Genomic DNA, 16088 nt, shown 5'->3' with positions numbered 1-16088 from the left:
CTTATAGGGGATGTAGCTCAGTGGTAGAGCGCATGCTTCGCATGTATGAGGCCCCGGATTCAATCCCCGGCATCTCCAAGTTTTACAAAATACAGCTTTTTACCATATGTAAACTCTCTAGTAGAGCCAAAGAAAACAAGCAAACCAATAAAAGTACTCTACAGCAATAGTCAAAGTTGAACACAAATCATAAAAAATCAATCAAATATGATTATATTCATCATCTTCTTCATTCCATTTTTCAAAGTTAAGTTCCCATTGAATGCCTATTGCCATTCTCCTACACTGTGGGAAAACATATGGTAAGTAGGAAATAGATTTTTTATTTTCAGTGGGAACTGAAGGCGAACACCCGAGCAAAGTTTAATAAAAGAGCGAGACAAATAATATAGCAGAACTAAATGATTAAGATTGAGAGACAAGTTCAACCACTTTATGAACAAAAAGAGGATGGACATGGGCTTGGAGGGCAAGCACTTAATGAAATTTCAAAGCATGGAATGATGACAACATATGAAGTCTACATAGATTGTCTTGCGAAGCATTTTCTAGCAATGCCCAAGAGGCAGTCTTAGCATGCATCCTTTGTGCCCTTCTGCTAAGTTCTGACACTGATGACCAAACAGAATGTAAGACAGCCCTCTAGTTAGCAAAACTTGATCAATATCCACACCATTCATTAGTAAAAGTAGGGGATTCTGATGATAAACCAGTCTCTGATGGAGAACTTTAAGAGCATTCCAGTGTTTGGAATGGGCATCTACTTGCATTCTCATCAGCCATGAAAACTATAAAGTCCTTGCAGTCAAGCATGGTATAATGGCTATGCTTCCATCCTCTAATATATCCCTAATGACACTGAAAAGTAGTAAATCTCTAGTGAAATGTAAAGCTGCAATCACTTGTGCATAAGAAAATAGCAGCTCATAGGGGATGTAGCTCAGTAGTAGAGCGCATGCTTCGCATGTATGAGGCCCCGGATTCAATCCCCAGCATCTCCAAGTTTTACAAAATACAGCTTTTTACCATATGTAAACTCTCTAGTAGAGCCAAAGAAAACAAGCAAACCAATAAAAGTACTCTACAGCAATAGTCAAAGTTGAATACAAATCATAAAAAATAAATCAAATATGATTATATTCATCATCTTCTTCATTGCAGTTTTCAAAGTTAAGTTCCTATTGAATGCCAATTGCCATTCTCCTACACTGTGGGAAAACATATGGTAAGTAGGAAATAGATTTTTTATTCTCAGTGGGAACTGAAGGCGACTACCTGAGCAAAGTTTAATAAAAGAGCGAGACAAATAATATAGCAGAACTAAATGATTAAGATTGAGAGACAAGTTCAAACACTTTGTGAACAAAAAGAGGATGGACATGGGCTTGGAGGGCAAGCACTTAATGAAATTTCAAAGCATGGAATGATGACAACATATCAACTCTACATAGATTGTCTTGTGAAGCATTTTCAAGCAACGCCCAAGAGGCAGTCTTAGCATGCATCCTTTGTGCCCTTCTGCTAAGTTCTGACACTGATGACCAAACAGAATGTAAGACAGCCCTCTAGTTAGCAAAACTTGATCAATATCCACACCATTCATTAGTAAAAGTAGGGGATTCTGATGATAAACCAGTCTCTGATGGAGAACTTTAAGAGCATTCCAGTGTTTGGAATGGGCATCTACTTGAATTGTCATCAGCCATGAAAACCATAAAGTCCTTGCAGTCAAGCATGGTATAATGGTTATGCTTCCATCCTCTAAGATATCCCTAATAACACTGAAAAGTAGTAAATCTCTAGTGAAATGTAAAGCTGCAATCACTTGTGCATAAAAAAATAGCAGCTCATAGGGGATGTAGCTCAGTGGTAGAGCGCATGCTTCGCATGTATGAGGCCCCGGGTTCAATCCCCAGAATCTCTAAGTTTTACAAAATACAGCTTTTTACCATATGTAAACTCTCTAGTAGAGCCAAAGTTAACAAGCAAACCAAAAAAAGTACTCTACAGCAATAGTCAAAGTTGAATACAAATCATAAATAATCAATCAAATATGATTATATTCATCATCTTCTTCATTCCATTTTTCAAAGTTAAGTTCCCATTGAATGCCTTTTGCCATTCTCCTACACTGAGGGAAAACATATGGTAAGTAGGAAATAGATTTTTTATTTTCAGTGGGAACTGAAGGCGACTACCCGAGCAAAGTTTAATAAAAGAGCGAGACAAATAATATAGCAAAACTAATTGTTTAAGATTGAAAGACAAGTTCAAACACTTTGTGAACAAAAATAGGATGGACATGGGCTTGGAGGGCAAGCACTTAATGAAATTTCAAAGCATGGAATGATGACAACATATGAACTCTACTTAGATTGTCTGGTGAAGCATTAGCTAGCAATGCCCAAGAGGCAGTCATAGCATGCATCCTTTGTGCCCTTCTGCTAAGTTCTGACACAAATGACCAAACAGAATGTAAGACAGCCCTCTAGTTAGCAAAACTTGATCAATATCCACACCATTCATTAGTAAAAGTAGGGGATTCTGATGATAAACCAGTCTCTGATGGAGAACTTTAAGAGCATTCCAATGTTTGGAATGGGCATCTACTTGCATTCTCATCAGCCATGAAAACCATAAAGTCCTTGCAGTCAAGCATGGTATAATGGTTATGCTTCCATCCTCTAATATATCCCTAATAACACTGAAAAGTAGTAAATCTCTAGTGAAATGTAAAGCTGCAATCACTTGTGCATAAGAAAATAGCAGCTCATAGGGGATGTAGCTCAGTGGTAGAGCGCATGCTTCGCATGTATGAGGCCCCGGATTCAATCCCCGGCATCTCCAAGTTTTACAAAATACAGCTTTTTACCATATGTAAACTCTCTAGTAGAGCCAAAGAAAACAAGCAAACCAATAAAAGTACTCTACAGCAATAGTCAAAGTTGAACACAAATCATAAAAAATCAACCAAATATGATTATATTCATCATCTTCTTCATTCCAGTTTTCAAGGTTAAGCTCCTATTGAATGCCTATTGCCATTCTCCTACACTGAGGGAAAACTTATGGTAAGTAGGAAATAGATTTTTTATTTTCAGTGGGAACTGAAGGCGACTACCTGAGCAAAGTTTAATAAAAGAGCGAGACAAATAATATAGCAAAACTAATTGTTTAAGATTGAAAGACAAGTTCAAACACTTTGTGAACAAAAAGAGGATGGACATGGGCTTGGAGGGCAAGCACTTAATGAAATTTCAAAGCATGGAATAATGACAACATATGAACTCTACTTAGATTGTCTGGTGAAGCATTAGCTAGCAATGCCCAAGAGGCAGTCATAGCATGCATCCTTTGTGCCCTTCTGCTAAGTTCTGACACAAATGACCAAACAGAATGTAAGACAGCCCTCTAGTTAGCAAAACTTGATCAATATCCACACCATTCATTAGTAAAAGTAGGGGATTCTGATGATAAACCAGTCTCTGATGGAGAACTTTAAGAGCATTCCAATGTTTGGAATGGGCTTCAACTTGCTTTCTCATCACCCATGAAAACCATAAAGTACTTGCAGTCAAGCATCGTATAATGGTTATGCTTCCATCCTCTATTACATCCCTAATAACACTGAAAAGTAGTAAATCTCTAGTGAAATGTAAAGCTGCAATCACTTGTGTATAAATAAACAGCAGGTCATAGGGGATGTAGCTCAGTAGTAGAGCGCATGCTTCGCATGTATGAGGCCCCGGGTTCAATCCCCGGCATCTCCAAGTTTTACAAAATACAGCTTTTTACCATATGTAAACTCTCTAGTAGAGCCAAAGATAACAAGCAAACCAATAAAAGTACTCTACAGCAATAGTCAAAGTTGAACACAAATCATAAAAAATCAATCAAATATGATTATATTCATCATCCTCTTCATTCCATTTTTCAAAGTTAAGTTCCCATTGAATGCCTATTGCCATTCTCCTACACTGAGGGAAAACTTATGGTAAGTAGGAAATAGATTTTTTATTTTCAGTGGGAACTGAAGGCGACTACCCGAGCAAAGTTTAATAAAAGAGCGAGACAAATAATATAGCAAAACTAAATGATTAAGATTGAGAGACAAGTTCAAACACTTTGTGAACAAAAAGAGGATGGACATGGGCTTGGAGGGCAAGCACTTAATGAAATTTCAAAGCATTGAATGATGACAACATATGAACTCTACTTAGATTGTCTGTTGAAGCATTAGCTAGCAATGCCCAAGAGGCAGTCATAGCATGCATCCTTTGTGCCCTTCTGCTACGTTCTGACACAAATGACCAAACAGAATGCAAGACAGCCCTCTAGTTAGCAAAACTTGATCAATATCCACACCATTCATTAGTAAAAGTAGTGGATTCTGATGATAAACCAGTCTCTGATGGAGAAATTTAAGAGCATTCCAAAGTTTGGAATGGGCTTCTACTTGCATTCTCATCACCCATGTAAACCATAAAGTCCTTGCAGTCAAGCATCGTATAATGGTTATGCTTCCATCCTCTAATATATCCCTAATAACACTGAAAAGTAGTAAATCTCTAGTGAAATGTAAAGCTGCAATCACTTTTGCATAAAAAAATAGCAGCTTATAGGGGATGTAGCTCAGTGGTAGAGCGCATGCTTCACATGTATGAGGCCCCGGATTCAATCCCCGGCATCTCCAAGTTTTACAAAATACAGCTTTTTACCATATGTAAACTCTCTAGTAGAGCCAAAGAAAACAAGCAAACCAATAAAAGTACTCTACAGCAATAGTCAAAGTTGAACACAAATCATAAAAAATCAATCAAATATGATTATATTCATCATCTTCTTCATTCCATTTTTCAAAGTTAAGTTCCCATTGAATGCCTATTGCCATTCTCCTACACTGTGGGAAAACATATGGTAAGTAGGAAATAGATTTTTTATTTTCAGTGGGAACTGAAGGCGAACACCCGAGCAAAGTTTAATAAAAGAGCGAGACAAATAATATAGCAGAACTAAATGATTAAGATTGAGAGACAAGTTCAACCACTTTATGAACAAAAAGAGGATGGACATGGGCTTGGAGGGCAAGCACTTAATGAAATTTCAAAGCATGGAATGATGACAACATATGAAGTCTACATAGATTGTCTTGCGAAGCATTTTCTAGCAATGCCCAAGAGGCAGTCTTAGCATGCATCCTTTGTGCCCTTCTGCTAAGTTCTGACACTGATGACCAAACAGAATGTAAGACAGCCCTCTAGTTAGCAAAACTTGATCAATATCCACACCATTCATTAGTAAAAGTAGGGGATTCTGATGATAAACCAGTCTCTGATGGAGAACTTTAAGAGCATTCCAATGTTTGGAATGGGCATCTACTTGAATTGTCATCAGCCATGAAAACCATAAAGTCCTTGCAGTCAAGCATGGTATAATGGTTATGCTTCCATCCTCTAAGATATCCCTAATAACACTGAAAAGTAGTAAATCTCTAGTGAAATGTAAAGCTGCAATCACTTGTGCATAAGAAAATAGCAGCTCATAGGGGCTGTAGCTCAGTGGTAGAGAGCATGCTTCGCATGTATGAGGCCCCGGGTTCAATTCCCAGAATCTCTAAGTTTTACAAAATACAGCTTTTTACCATATGTAAACTCTCTAGTAGAGCCAAAGTTAACAAGCAAACCAAAAAAAGTACTCTACAGCAATAGTCAAAGTTGAATACAAATCATAAATAATCAATCAAATATGATTATATTCATCATCTTCTTCATTCCATTTTTCAAAGTTCAGTTCCCATTGAATGCCTTTTGCCATTCTCCTACACTGAGGGAAAACATATGGTAAGTAGGAAATAGATTTTTTATTTTCAGTGGGAACTGAAGGCGACTACCCGAGCAACGTTTAATAAAAGAGCGAGACAAATAATATAGCAAAACTAATTGATTAAGATTAAGAGACAAGTTCAAACACTTTGTGAACAAAAAGAGGATGGACATGGGCTTGGAGGGCAAGCACTTAATGAAATTTCAAAGCATGGAATGATGACAACATATGAAGTCTACATAGATTGTCTTGTGAAGCATTTTCTAGCAATGCCCAAGAGGCAGTCTTAGCATGCATTCTTTGTGCCCTTCTGCTAAGTTCTGACACTGATGACCAAACAGAATGTAAGACAGCCCTCTAGTTAGCAAAACTTGATCAATATCCACACCATTCATTAGTAAAAGTAGGGGATTCTGATGATAAACCAGTCTCTGATGGAGAACTTTAAGAGCATTCCAGTGTTTGGAATGGGCATCTACTTGCATTCTCATCAGCCATGAAAACCATAAAGTCCTTGCAGTCAAGCATGGTATAATGGTTATGCTTCCATCCTCTAATATATCCCTAATAACACTGAAAAGTAGTAAATCTCTAGTGAAATGTAAAGCTGCAATCACTTGTGCATTAGAAAATAGCAGCTCTTAGGGGATGTAGCTCAGTGGTAGAGCGCATGCTTCGCATGCATGAGGCCCCGGATCCAATCCCCGGCATCTCCAAGTTTTACAAAATACAGCTTTTTACCATATGTAAACTCTCTAGTAGAGCCAAAGAAAACAAGCAAACTAATAAAAGTACTCTACAGCAATAGTCAAAGTTGAACACAAATCATAAAAAATCAATCAAATATGATTATATTCATCATCTTCTTCATTCCAGTTTTCAAGGTTAAGCTCCTATTGAAAGCCTATTGCCATTCTCCTACACTGAGGGAAAACTTATGGTAAGTAGGAAATTGATTTTTTATTTTCAGTGGGAACTGAAGGCGACTACCTGAGCAAAGTTTAATAAAAGAGCAAGACAAATAATATAGCAAAACTAATTGTTTAAGATTGAAAGACAAGTTCAAACACTTTGTGAACAAAAAGAGGATGGACATGGGCTTGGAGGGCAAGCACTTAATGAAATTTCAAAGCATGGAATGATGACAACATATGAACTCTACTTAGATTGTCTGGTGAAGCATTAGCTAGCAATGCCCAAGAGGCAGTCATAGCATGCATCCTTTGTGCCCTTCTGCTAAGTTCTGACACAAATGACCAAACAGAATGTAAGACAGCCCTCTAGTTAGCAAAACTTGATCAATATCCACACCATTCATTAGTAAAAGTAGGGGATTCTGATGATAAACCAGTCTCTGATGGAGAACTTTAAGAGCATTCCAATGTTTAGAATGGGCTTCAGCTTGCTTTCTCATCACCAATGAAAACCATAAAGTCCTTGCAGTCAAGCATCGTATAATGGTTATGCTTCCATCCTCTAATATATCCCTAATAACACTGAAAAGTAGTAAATCTCTAGTGAAATGTAAAGCTGCAATCACTTGTGCATAAAATAATAGCAGCTTATAGGGGATGTAGCTCAGTGGTAGAGTGCATGCTTCGCATGTATGAGCCCCCGGATTCAATCCCCGGCATCTCCAAGTTTTACAAAATACAGCTTTTTACCATATGTAAACTCTCTAGTAGAGCCAAAGAAAACAAGCAAACCAATAAAAGTACTCTACAGCAATAGTCAAAGTTGAACACAAATCATAAAAAATCAATCAAATATGATTATATTCATCATCTTCTTCATTCCATTTTTCAAAGTTAAGTTCCCATTGAATGCCTATTGCCATTCTCCTACACTGTGGGAATACATATGGTAAGTAGGAAATAGATTTTTTTATTTTCAGTGGGAACTGAAGGCAAACACCCGAGCAAAGTTTAATAAATGAGCGAGACAAATAATATAGCAGAACTAAATGATTAAGATTGAGAGACAAGTTCAACCACTTTATGAACAAAAAGAGGATGGACATGGGCTTGGAGGGCAAGCACTTAATGAAATTTCAAAGCATGGAATGATGACAACATATGAAGTCTACATAGATTGTCTTGTGAAGCATTTTCTAGCAATGCCCAAGAGGCAGTCTTAGCATGCATCCTTTGTGCCCTTCTGCTAAGTTCTGACACTGATGACCAAACAGAATGTAAGACAGCCCTCTAGTTAGCAAAACTTGATCAATATCCACACCATTCATTAGTAAAAGTAGGGGATTCTGATGATAAACCAGTCTCTGATGGAGAACTTTAAGAGCATTCCAGTGTTTGGAATGGGCATCTACTTGCATTCTCATCAGCCATGAAAACTATAAAGTCCTTGCAGTCAAGCATGGTATAATGGTTATGCTTCCATCCTCTAATATATCCCTAATGACACTGAAAAGTAGTAAATCTCTAGTGAAATGTAAAGCTGCAATCACTTGTGCATAAAATAATAGCAGCTTATAGGGGATGTAGCTCAGTGGTAGAGCGCATGCTTCTCATGTATGAGCCCCCGGATTCAATCCCCGGCATCTCCAAGTTTTACAAAATACAGCTTTTTACCATATGTAAACTCTCTAGTAGAGCCAAAGAAAACAAGCAAACCAATAAAAGTACTCTACAGCAATAGTCAAAGTTGAACACAAATCATAAAAAATCAATCAAATATGATTATATTCATCATCTTCTTCATTCCATTTTTCAAAGTTAAGTTCCCATTGAATGCCTTTTGCCATTCTCCTACACTGAGGGAAAACATATGGTAAGTAGGAAATAGATTTTTTATTTTCAGTGGGAACTGAAGGCGACTACCCGAGCAAAGTTTAATAAAAGAGCGAGACAAATAATATAGCAAAACTAATTGATTAAGATTAAGAGACAAGTTCAAACACTTTGTGAACAAAAAGAGGATGGACATGGGCTTGGAGGGCAAGCACTTAATGAAATTTCAAAGCATGGAATGATGACAACATATGAAGTCTACATAGATTGTCTTGTGAAGCATTTTCTAGCAATGCCCAAGAGGCAGTCTTAGCATGCATTCTTTGTGCCCTTCTGCTAAGTTCTGACACTGATGACCAAACAGAATGTAAGACAGCCCTCTAGTTAGCAAAACTTGATCAATATCCATACCATTCATTAGTAAAAGTAGGGGATTCTGATGATAAACCAGTCTCTGATGGAGAACTTTAAGAGCATTCCAGTGTTTGGAATGGGCATCTACTTGCATTCTCATCAGCCATGAAAACCATAAAGTCCTTGCAGTCAAGCATGGTATAATGGTTATGCTTCCATCCTCTAATATATCCCTAATAACACTGAAAAGTAGTAAATCTCTAGTGAAATGTAAAGCTGCAATCACTTGTGCATAAGAAAATAGCAGCTCATAGGGGATGTAGCTCAGTGGTAGAGCGCATGCTTCGCATGTATGAGGCCCCGGATTCAATCCCCGGCATCTCCAAGTTTTACAAAATACAGCTTTTTACCATATGTAAACTCTCTAGTAGAGCCAAAGAAAACAAGCAAACCAAAAAAAGTACTCTACAGCAATAGTCAAAGTTGAACACAAATCATAAAAAATCAACCAAATATGATTATATTCATCATCTTCTTCATTCCAGTCTTCAAGGTTAAGCTCCTATTGAATGCCTATTGCCATTCTCCTACACTGAGGGAAAACTTATGGTAAGTAGGAAATAGATTTTTTATTTTCAGTGGGAACTGAAGGCGACTACCTGAGCAAAGTTTAATAAAAGAGCGAGACAAATAATATAGCAAAACTAATTGTTTAAGATTGAAAGACAAGTTCAAACACTTTGTGAACAAAAAGAGGATGGACATGGGCTTGGAGGGCAAGCACTTAATGAAATTTCAAAGCATGGAATGATGACAACATATGAACTCTACTTAGATTGTCTGGTGAAGCATTAGCTAGCAATGCCCAAGAGGCAGTCATAGCATGCATCCTTTGTGCCCTTCTGCTAAGTTCTGACACAAATGACCAAACAGAATGTAAGACAGCCCTCTAGTTAGCAAAACTTGATCAATATCCACACCATTCATTAGTAAAAGTAGGGGATTCTGATGATAAACCAGTCTCTGATGGAGAACTTTAAAAGCATTCCAATGTTTGGAATGGGCTTCAACTTGCTTTCTCATCACCCATGAAAACCATAAAGTCCTTGCAGTCAAGCATCGTATAATGGTTATGCTTCCATCCTCTATTACATCCCTAATAACACTGAAAAGTAGTAAATCTCTAGTGAAATGTAAAGCTGCAATCACTTGTGTATAAATAAACAGCAGCTCATAGGGGATGTAGCTCAGTAGTAGAGCGCATGCTTCGCATGTATGAGGCCCTGGGTTCAATCCCCGGCATCTCTTAGTTTTACAAAATACAGCTTTTTACCATATGTAAACTCTCTAGAAGAGCCAAAGTTAACAAGCAAACCAATAAAAGTACTCTACAGCAATAGTCAAAGTTGAATACAAATCATAAAAAATCAATCAAATATGATTATATTCATCATCTTCTTCATTGCATTTTTCAAAGTTAAGTTCCCATTGAATGCCTATTGCCATTCTCCTACACTGAGGGAAAACTTATGGTAAGTAGGAAATAGATTTTTTATTTTCAGTGGGAACTGAAGGCGACTACCCGAGCAAAGTTTAATAAAAGAGCGAGACAAATAATATAGCAAAACTAAATGATTAAGATTGAGAGACAAGTTCAAACACTTTGTGAACAAAAAGAGGATGGACATGGGCTTGGAGGGCAAGCACTTAATGAAATTTCAAAGCATTGAATGATGACAACATATGAACTCTACTTAGATTGTCTGTTGAAGCATTAGCTAGCAATGCCCAAGAGGCAGTCATAGCATGCATCCTTTGTGCCCTTCTGCTAAGTTCTGACACAAATGACCAAACAGAATGTAAGACAGCCCTCTAGTTAGCAAAACTTGATCAATATCCACACCATTCATTAGTAAAAGTAGGGGATTCTGATGATAAACCAGTCTCTGATGGAGAAATTTAAGAGCACTCCAAAGTTTGGAATGGGCTTCTACTTGCATACTCATCACCCATGAAAACCATAAAGTCCTTGCAGTCAAGCATGGTATAATGGTTATGCTTCCATCCTCTAATATATCCCTAATAACACTGAAAAGTAGTAAATCTCTAGTGAAATGTAAAGCTGCAATCACTTGTGCATAAAAAAATAGCAGCTTATAGGGGATGTAGCTCAGTGGTAGAGCGCATGCTTCGCATGTATGAGGCCCCGGATTCAATCCCCGGCATCTCCAAGTTTTACAAAATACAGCTTTTTACCATATGTAAACTCTCTAGTAGAGCCAAAGAAAACAAGCAAACCAATAAAAGTACTCTACAGCAATAGTCAAAGTAGAACACAAATCATAAAAAATCAATCAAATATGATTATATTCATCATCTTCTTCATTCCATTTTTCAAAGTTAAGTTCCCATTGAATGCCTATTGCCATTCTCCTACACTGTGGGAAAACATATGGTAAGTAGGAAATAGATTTTTTATTTTCAGTGGGAACTGAAGGCGAACACCCGAGCAAAGTTTAATAAAAGAGCGAGACAAATAATATAGCAGAACTAAATGATTAAGATTGAGAGACAAGTTCAACCACTTTATGAACAAAAAGAGGATGGACATGGGCTTGGAGGGCAAGCACTTAATGAAATTTCAAAGCATGGAATGATGACAACATATGAAGTCTACATAGATTGTCTTGTGAAGCATTTTCTAGCAATGCCCAAGAGGCAGTCTTAGCATACATCCTTTGTGCCCTTCTGCTAAGTTCTGACACTGATGACCAAACAGAATGTAAGACAGCCCTCTAGTTACCAAAACTTGATCAATATCCACACCATTCATTAGTAAAAGTAGGGGATTCTGATGATAAACCAGTCTCTGATGGAGAACTTTAAGAGCATTCCAGTGTTTGGAATGGGCATCTACTTGCATTCTCATCAGCCATGAAAACTATAAAGTCCTTGCAGTCAAGCATGGTATAATGGCTATGCTTCCATCCTCTAATATATCCCTAATGACACTGAAAAGTAGTAAATCTCTAGTGAAATGTAAAGCTGCAATCACTTGTGCATAAGAAAATAGCAGCTCATAGGGGATGTAGCTCAGTGGTAGAGCGCATGCTTCGCATGTATGAGGCCCCGGATTCAAACCCCAGCATCTCCAAGTTTTACAAAATACAGCTTTTTACCATATGTAAACTCTCTAGTAGAGCCAAAGAAAACAAGCAAACCAATAAAAGTACTCTACAGCAATAGTCAAAGTTGAATACAAATCATAAAAAATCAATCAAATATGATTATATTCATCATCTTCTTCATTGCATTTTTCAAAGTTAAGTTCCCATTGAATGCCTATTGCCATTCTCCTACACTGAGGGAAAACTTATGGTAAGTAGGAAATAGATTTTTTATTTTCAGTGGGAACTGAAGGCGACTACCCGAGCAAAGTTTAATAAAAGAGCGAGACAAATAATATAGCAAAACTAAATGATTAAGATTGAGAGACAAGTTCAAACACTTTGTGAACAAAAAGAGGATGGACATGGGCTTGGAGGGCAAGCACTTAATGAAATTTCAAAGCATTGAATGATGACAACATATGAACTCTACTTAGATTGTCTGTTGAAGCATTAGCTAGCAATGCCCAAGAGGCAGTCATAGCATGCATCCTTTGTGCCCTTCTGCTAAGTTCTGACACAAATGACCAAACAGAATGTAAGACAGCCCTCTAGTTAGCAAAACTTGATCAATATCCACACCATTCATTAGTAAAAGTAGGGGATTCTGATGATAAACCAGTCTCTGATGGAGAAATTTAAGAGCACTCCAAAGTTTGGAATGGGCTTCTACTTGCATACTCATCACCCATGAAAACCATAAAGTCCTTGCAGTCAAGCATGGTATAATGGTTATGCTTCCATCCTCTAATATATCCCTAATAACACTGAAAAGTAGTAAATCTCTAGTGAAATGTAAAGCTGCAATCACTTGTGCATAAAAAAATAGCAGCTTATAGGGGATGTAGCTCAGTGGTAGAGCGCATGCTTCGCATGTATGAGGCCCCGGATTCAATCCCCGGCATCTCCAAGTTTTACAAAATACAGCTTTTTACCATATGTAAACTCTCTAGTAGAGCCAAAGAAAACAAGCAAACCAATAAAAGTACTCTACAGCAATAGTCAAAGTAGAACACAAATCATAAAAAATCAATCAAATATGATTATATTCATCATCTTCTTCATTCCATTTTTCAAAGTTAAGTTCCCATTGAATGCCTATTGCCATTCTCCTACACTGTGGGAAAACATATGGTAAGTAGGAAATAGATTTTTTATTTTCAGTGGGAACTGAAGGCGAACACCCGAGCAAAGTTTAATAAAAGAGCGAGACAAATAATATAGCAGAACTAAATGATTAAGATTGAGAGACAAGTTCAACCACTTTATGAACAAAAAGAGGATGGACATGGGCTTGGAGGGCAAGCACTTAATGAAATTTCAAAGCATGGAATGATGACAACATATGAAGTCTACATAGATTGTCTTGTGAAGCATTTTCTAGCAATGCCCAAGAGGCAGTCTTAGCATACATCCTTTGTGCCCTTCTGCTAAGTTCTGACACTGATGACCAAACAGAATGTAAGACAGCCCTCTAGTTACCAAAACTTGATCAATATCCACACCATTCATTAGTAAAAGTAGGGGATTCTGATGATAAACCAGTCTCTGATGGAGAACTTTAAGAGCATTCCAGTGTTTGGAATGGGCATCTACTTGCATTCTCATCAGCCATGAAAACTATAAAGTCCTTGCAGTCAAGCATGGTATAATGGCTATGCTTCCATCCTCTAATATATCCCTAATGACACTGAAAAGTAGTAAATCTCTAGTGAAATGTAAAGCTGCAATCACTTGTGCATAAGAAAATAGCAGCTCATAGGGGATGTAGCTCAGTGGTAGAGCGCATGCTTCGCATGTATGAGGCCCCGGATTCAAACCCCAGCATCTCCAAGTTTTACAAAATACAGCTTTTTACCATATGTAAACTCTCTAGTAGAGCCAAAGAAAACAAGCAAACCAATAAAAGTACTCTACAGCAATAGTCAAAGTTGAATACAAATCATAAAAAATAAATCAAATATGATTATATTCATCATCTTCTTCATTCCATTTTTCAAAGTTAAGTTCCTATTGAATGCCAATTGCCATTCTCCTACACTGAGGGAAAACATATGGTAAGTAGGAAATAGATTTTTTATTCTCAGTGGGAACTGAAGGCGACTACCTGAGCAAAGTTCAATAAAAGAGCGAGACAAATAATATAGCAGAACTAAATGATTAAGATTGAGAGACAAGTTCAAACACTTTGTGAACAAAAAGAGGATGGACATGGGCTTGGAGGGCAAGCACTTAATGAAATTTCAAAGCATGGAATGATGACAACATATCAACTCTACATAGATTGTCTGGTGAAGCATTAGCTAGCAATGCCCAAGAGGCAGTCTTAGCATGCATCCTTTTTGACCTTCTGCTAAGTTCTGACACTGATGACCAAACAGAATGTAAGACAGCCCTCTAGTTAGCAAAACTTGATCAATATCCACACCATTCATTAGTAAAAGTAGGGGATTCTGATGATAAACCAGTCTCTGATGGAGAACTTTAAGAGCATTCCAGTGTTTGGAATGGGCATCTACTTGAATTGTCATCAGCCATGAAAACCATAAAGTCCTTGCAGTCAAGCATGGTATAATGATTAAGCTTCCATCCTCTAAGATATCCCTAATAACACTGAAAAGTAGTAAATCTCTAGTGAAATGTAAAGCTGCAATCACTTGTGCATAAGAAAATAGCAGCTCATAGGGGATGTAGCTCAGTGGTAGAGCGCATGCTTCGCATGTATGAGGCCTCGGGTTCAATCCCCAGAATCTCTAAGTTTTACAAAATACAGCTTTTTACCATATGTAAACTCTCTAGTAGAGCCAAAGTTAACAAGCAAACCAAAAAAAGTACTCTACAGCAATAGTCAAAGTTGAATACAAATCATAAATAATCAATCAAATATGATTATATTCATCATCTTCTTCATTCCATTTTTCAAAGTTAAGTTCCCTTTGAATGCCTTTTGCCATTCTCCTACACTGAGGGAAAACATATGGTAAGTAGGAAATAGATTTTTTATTTTCAGTGGGAACTGATGGCGACTACCCGAGCAAAGTTTAATAAAAGAGCGAGACAAATAATATAGCAAAACTAATTGATTAAGATTAAGAGACAAGTTCAAACACTTTGTGAACAAAAAGAGGATGGACATGGGCTTGGAGGGCAAGCACTTAATGAAATTTCAAAGCATGGAATGATGACAACATATGAAGTCTACTTAGATTGTCTGGTGAAGCATTAGCTAGCAATGCCCAAGAGGCAGTCATAGCATGCATCCTTTGTGCCCTTCTGCTAAGTTCAGACACTGATGACCAAACAGAATGTAAGACAGCCCTCTAGTTAGCAAAACTTGATCAATATCCACACCATTTATTAGTAAAAGTAGGGGATTCTGATGATAAACCAGTCTCTGATGGAGAACTTTAAGAGCATTCCAATGTTTGGAATGGGCTTCAACTTGCTTTCTCATCACCCATGAAAACCATAAAGTCCTTGCAGTCAAGCATCATATAATGGTTATGCTTCCATCCTCTATTACATCCCTAATAACACTGAAAAGTAGTAAATCTCTAGTGAAATGTAAAGCTGCAATCACTTGTGTATAAATAAACAGCAGCTCATAGGGGATGTAGCTCAGTAGTAGAGCGCATGCTTCGCATGTATGAGGCCCCGGGTTCAATCCCCGTCATCTCCAAGTTTTACAAAATGCAGCTTTTTACCATATGTAAACTCTCTAGTAGAGCCAAAGATAACAAGCAAACCAATAAAAGTACTCTACAGCAATAGTCAAAGTTGAACACAAATCATAAAAAATCAATCAAATATGATTATATTCATCATCTTCTTCATTCCATTTTTCAAAGTTAAGTTCCCATTGAATGCCTATTGCCATTCTCCTACACTGAGGGAAAACATATTGTAAGTAGGAAATAGATTTTTTATTCTCAGTGGGAACTGAAGGCGACTACCTGAGCAAAGTTTAATAAAAAAGCGAGACAAATAATATAGCAGA

The 16088-nt window shown here is 37.4% G+C and overlaps 15 non-coding genes across 15 annotated transcripts; all 15 read left to right on the top strand.

Annotated features, from left to right (window-relative positions):
• Positions 1 to 6: 6 nt before the first annotated feature.
• TRNAA-CGC (transfer RNA alanine (anticodon CGC)) lies at positions 7 to 78 on the top strand. The gene has a single exon. It is a non-coding gene; the product is annotated as a tRNA-Ala (tRNA).
• A 1774-nt stretch (positions 79 to 1852) lies between these two features.
• TRNAA-CGC (transfer RNA alanine (anticodon CGC)) lies at positions 1853 to 1924 on the top strand. The gene has a single exon. It is a non-coding gene; the product is annotated as a tRNA-Ala (tRNA).
• Positions 1925 to 2775: 851 nt separating this feature from the next.
• Positions 2776 to 2847, top strand: TRNAA-CGC (transfer RNA alanine (anticodon CGC)). Its single transcript has one exon. It is a non-coding gene; the product is annotated as a tRNA-Ala (tRNA).
• An 851-nt stretch (positions 2848 to 3698) lies between these two features.
• On the top strand, positions 3699 to 3770 carry TRNAA-CGC (transfer RNA alanine (anticodon CGC)). The gene has a single exon. It is a non-coding gene; the product is annotated as a tRNA-Ala (tRNA).
• An 851-nt stretch (positions 3771 to 4621) lies between these two features.
• TRNAV-CAC (transfer RNA valine (anticodon CAC)) lies at positions 4622 to 4693 on the top strand. The gene has a single exon. It is a non-coding gene; the product is annotated as a tRNA-Val (tRNA).
• A 1774-nt stretch (positions 4694 to 6467) lies between these two features.
• TRNAA-CGC (transfer RNA alanine (anticodon CGC)) lies at positions 6468 to 6539 on the top strand. Its single transcript has one exon. It is a non-coding gene; the product is annotated as a tRNA-Ala (tRNA).
• An 851-nt stretch (positions 6540 to 7390) lies between these two features.
• On the top strand, positions 7391 to 7462 carry TRNAA-CGC (transfer RNA alanine (anticodon CGC)). The gene has a single exon. It is a non-coding gene; the product is annotated as a tRNA-Ala (tRNA).
• An 852-nt stretch (positions 7463 to 8314) lies between these two features.
• On the top strand, positions 8315 to 8386 carry TRNAE-CUC (transfer RNA glutamic acid (anticodon CUC)). The gene has a single exon. It is a non-coding gene; the product is annotated as a tRNA-Glu (tRNA).
• Positions 8387 to 9237: 851 nt separating this feature from the next.
• Positions 9238 to 9309, top strand: TRNAA-CGC (transfer RNA alanine (anticodon CGC)). Its single transcript has one exon. It is a non-coding gene; the product is annotated as a tRNA-Ala (tRNA).
• An 851-nt stretch (positions 9310 to 10160) lies between these two features.
• On the top strand, positions 10161 to 10232 carry TRNAA-CGC (transfer RNA alanine (anticodon CGC)). The gene has a single exon. It is a non-coding gene; the product is annotated as a tRNA-Ala (tRNA).
• Positions 10233 to 11083: 851 nt separating this feature from the next.
• Positions 11084 to 11155, top strand: TRNAA-CGC (transfer RNA alanine (anticodon CGC)). The gene has a single exon. It is a non-coding gene; the product is annotated as a tRNA-Ala (tRNA).
• An 851-nt stretch (positions 11156 to 12006) lies between these two features.
• Positions 12007 to 12078, top strand: TRNAA-CGC (transfer RNA alanine (anticodon CGC)). The gene has a single exon. It is a non-coding gene; the product is annotated as a tRNA-Ala (tRNA).
• Positions 12079 to 12929: 851 nt separating this feature from the next.
• On the top strand, positions 12930 to 13001 carry TRNAA-CGC (transfer RNA alanine (anticodon CGC)). The gene has a single exon. It is a non-coding gene; the product is annotated as a tRNA-Ala (tRNA).
• An 851-nt stretch (positions 13002 to 13852) lies between these two features.
• TRNAA-CGC (transfer RNA alanine (anticodon CGC)) lies at positions 13853 to 13924 on the top strand. Its single transcript has one exon. It is a non-coding gene; the product is annotated as a tRNA-Ala (tRNA).
• Positions 13925 to 15698: 1774 nt separating this feature from the next.
• On the top strand, positions 15699 to 15770 carry TRNAA-CGC (transfer RNA alanine (anticodon CGC)). The gene has a single exon. It is a non-coding gene; the product is annotated as a tRNA-Ala (tRNA).
• Positions 15771 to 16088: the final 318 nt, after the last annotated feature.

The sequence above is a fragment of the Taudactylus pleione genome, unplaced genomic scaffold (genome assembly GCF_031769625.1).
Source record: "Taudactylus pleione unplaced genomic scaffold, aTauple2 ptg000070l, whole genome shotgun sequence".
NCBI classification, from domain to species: Eukaryota; Metazoa; Chordata; class Amphibia; order Anura; family Myobatrachidae; genus Taudactylus; species Taudactylus pleione.
The sequence above is the reverse complement of the archived record's forward strand: the minus strand, read 5'-3'. Positions and strand labels throughout refer to the sequence as shown.